At 38.2% G+C, this 4,065-nt stretch overlaps 1 protein-coding gene across 13 annotated transcripts in view; it reads left to right on the top strand.

The window, feature by feature from the left end:
* The window catches only part of PARD3 (par-3 family cell polarity regulator), a 652,430-nt gene that overhangs the window by 399,907 nt on the left and 248,458 nt on the right, over positions 1-4,065 (top strand). The gene's annotated exons all lie outside the window — the stretch shown is intronic.

Below are 4,065 nucleotides of genomic sequence, written 5' to 3'. Positions count from 1 at the left end.
AGCAGGAATTTTTATAGCAATGGACAAACTGACTACCAATTGGGATTATTAATTTTTATATTATTTATTATTAATGTTATATTATTATTAATATTATTTAATTTGTATGAAAATCTAGAACTGGAAAAACTATTCTAGGGTGAAAATATCATTGGTTGCTTTTGGGCGGGTTGGGATTGAGTGGGAAATAATAGGAAGGAATTTAATGAGGTGATGGCAATGCCCTTTATCCAGAGAGGGGTGTACATTACATGGGTTTATCAATTTGGCAAAACTTACTGAACTGACCAAGGAATACTTTAAAGTGAATTCTCTCTCTACGTTTAATTCTCTTAGAAAGCTACATTAGAATAGGAAGGGACCTAAGGTATCGTTTGTGGTTCTCTTTATTTTATATATGAAGAAATAAATACAGAGAAGTCAAATGAGGTGCTTAATGGCTGCAAGGCCAAGGTAGTGGCAGAGGAATTTAGAAGCAAGGTGTCCATCCCTCTTATGCACATGAGAGGGTCTGATTGCCTGTGAGTGTGGGGTTCAGGCAGTTGATACTCTGGCTGTGTTGGGAAGAGGTGGACAGTAAACCCATGAGTCCCAGCGTCAGGCAGGCCATCGCGTTCTGGGTCTGTCACATCCAGGCTTACTTCACCCTCTGGTCAGTTCTGTCAGCCACATGGGAACGTGAAGGACATTAGCTGTGGTTCTGCGTGAAAGCAGAACCTGGAACTGAACCCTGAAACTCCAGCCACTCTTCTCCAAAGAAAGCTAGACCCTGTCTTACTATTCATTGTCCTGTGTTAACTTGTCCTTTGGATGTTAGTCCTTTCTGCGATGTGTGATTGTAATCTCGATCAACTTTCTTTTACTTTCAGCCTTGTGCTGTGCACTTAGCTTTAAAGGCCCACTTCCACATGGCCTATATGTATAAGATCTCTAAACCGATTTAAGGAAACTCTGAGTCATTCACTCAGAAATGAATTTATTCATCCAGTGCCTGCTCTGTGCCAGGAATTGGGGATAGAATAGAATAAGCTTATAAAGACTGAAATATCGGATAATAAGATCATGCCCATTACTAACGGGGACCCAGTTTTAGGTTTGCTGGAGCGGATTAGGGCCATATCTATGCCAGCTTTTCACCGTTTCTAGTTGAGATGGTGGGATACGTTTTCTTTATGTGAAAGGCATGATTTGACCCACTATTGCACACTTATAACAATTTGAGATTTTATTAAGCCCCACAGATATTGTATTAGTTTTTGAAAAGAAACCAATGTTTTACCTTTTCTTAGGAAGAGTAGGCCAAATGTATAATATGAAGCATATTCATTGGACAATATCCAGTTCTTTGTTATTGAATAGCACTTATTATTTTCTGATTATAAAAGCAGTATATGATCATTTGAATATCTTTTTAAGAGCGTACTACATTACATTGTTTTTAGATATGGGGTAATTCCCAATTTTTATGTCTTTGTAAATGAAGTTCTGATAAATATTGATCAGCATGAATCTTTATGATTCACATAACTTATTATTTTGTGAGGATAGTGACCACAAAGTGAAATAAATGGCCTGGTCACAGAATATAGGATATTCTTTGGCCTGTGACATATATCTCCACATTACTTTGGGAAGAGACTCTATCACTTTATGCTGATCCCCAGTATGAGTTATCTTGCTGCAACCTAGTTTTCTTTAATGGGCGGAAAGGCTTTCCTATTTTCTTAGGGATGGAGTTGAGGGCGTCCCACACAATTGTCCCTACTCGGGACTGAGTTCTGTTGGATGGAAGAACATTTTTTGCAGTTAAAACGACAAAGTGAAAATTACAGTTCTTTGATTTTGGTGTCTTCTTTGAATTAAGCTTAATTTGATAAGGTTTTTATATGTGGAGATCAGAAGGGCCTGGGAGCAGCCCATACTGCAGGAAGGCCAGGCCAGTCTTCCAGGACTGCCCTCCTAGGAGTGGCTAAGCTCCCACTCTGATGATGCGATGCATTCCTCTTTCTTAAACTCAATTGCTTGTAACAAAAAAAATCATCAAAAGATTTAAAACAAAACTCTGTACTCCAATCAGTTTTTTTTTTTTAAGAAATTAAAAGGCATTGTGTCTTCTGTTAAATATTTATGTATTTGGCCATTGATGTCTTCATTTAAATCTGTCTTTTGAGATGCAAATTAGACATGGTTAGGGAGGTGGGGAGGTACAGAAGCTTTCCCATGAAAGTGTTCAAGTACAAGGTTCCTAATGAACAGGCATCTTATTGTTTTTCTCTGGAAAGCCTGCATGTGCTATTTTTAAAATAGAATTTTTATTTGACTTTATAAAATTCTAAAATAGCCTCTTGGGATATTTAGGGATTTCTCATAAAGGTGCTTTATACAGATTTTATCATCTAGAAAATTGCAGTTATATGCTTCAATTAAATGTATTTGTTAAGCAAACTCGAGGATGTGTTGTCTGTCTTATGATTAAATAAATTATTGTGTAGGATGCAGGTCTTGTGTGTCGAGACTTGTATAGCAGGTCTCTAATGTATGTGCTCATTAAAAAAACTCACAGATGCCTGCTTTTAAAGGTATTGGGTATTTATTGTGTTTGTTTTTACTTCTCCAAAGTACCTTGGAATTTAGGAATAATGTTCTTTCAGAAAATGTTCTTGTATTTTTTTACATCTAAGACCTGGAATATTTAATTTACTTTTCAGTAAAGTTGTAAGCTGCAATTTGAAAAAAACAAAAAACAAAAACTAATAAAACAAATCCTCATTTCACAATTTAAACCTTATTGAGTCTAATTCACTAGCGCTGCAAGTTTATTATTCTCCTGCAGTTTGACGTGCCTCCAGTTGTAATTGTGTTGACCCTTCAGTGCATTAAATCTCCCTGGTGCTTATCAAACTGGGCGAGATAAGTCTACAATTCGGAACTTCATTAAATATCTCATTTATATTAAACAGATGATAGCTTCTAACAGAAATAATAATTTATTCAGGTGAAGGAGCCACAGTTGTGGTTTCCTCTGGAATGTGCAGTCCTCTCTCCACTTGGTTGTGCTCTGCCCCCTGCCTCCACACGGGCCCCTCCACCCCACCCCCCAGCCCTCCGTATCTCTGGCTGCCAGCCAGCTCCAAAGCATCATAAGATTTTAGTTGGTGGGGTTAACCTCAGAGCCCACACTGGGAGGATTTGTGTGCTTTGTTCCTCCTTGTTTCATGGCTTGACTAGCATAGAGTTCTCACTCATATTATGTTTATGAAGTATGTGACTTTATAAGGCACAGCTGTCTTAAAGAACGCCACATACTATTTTAATTCTTGGTGATAGGAATCCACCTATATTCTTTGCTTATCTAGCAGATTCTATATATTTGCAAAATAGCTACCTTTGCCTGCCTTATTAGAATACTGGGTTTTAACTTCTGTTTTGTCAATATCCTGTGTAGTTTATTTTCTCTCAGTTACTATCTCATACTTAAGAACACAAAGAGAGAATAGGATGATCGTTTCTAATTTCAGCAGAAGAAACTGAGGCTCAGTGTATTGTTGAAGACACCCGAACTGACAAGTGGTCTTTAGGTCTTAGAGAGCGGGTGGTCATTCTCCCCCCACACACACCAAGGTGTGCTGTTAGGTGTATTTATGCACTCTAAGTGTAAAAAGTAGACTTAAATTCCAGCTTCCATTCTGATAATGATAAAGGATGTCTAGCGCAGGGCAACATCGCATAAAGAATTCTGAATTAAACCATAACTCAAATTGACTTCAACAGATACTGTCAAGCTGAAAAAAAAATAAGCAACAAGGTGAGTTTGGAAAAAAAGCCTTTAATATACATATTTTTCCTCCAGTGGTTGAAATCTGACAACTTCATGGGAGGCACAGTGTAAAGTGGCACAGGAAGTTGGTCATTAGGCAAAGCTGTCATCACAAACTATTTTGGTACAGGGTGAAAAGTTCTAGTTCATTTGGTACCCAGTTCGATGCAGACCCTGGGCAAGTTGGGTCTAATTCCCCCATGCTGGTCATGGGCCTCCAGTTCTGACTTTACCTCGCCCCCCCCCCC

This window comes from Lipotes vexillifer, unplaced genomic scaffold, assembly GCF_000442215.2.
Source record: "Lipotes vexillifer unplaced genomic scaffold, Lipotes_vexillifer_v1.1 scaffold1049, whole genome shotgun sequence".
NCBI lineage: Eukaryota > Metazoa > Chordata > Mammalia > Artiodactyla > Lipotidae > Lipotes > Lipotes vexillifer.
Note: the sequence above shows the minus strand (reverse complement) of the source record. Positions and strands in the feature narration are given on the sequence as shown.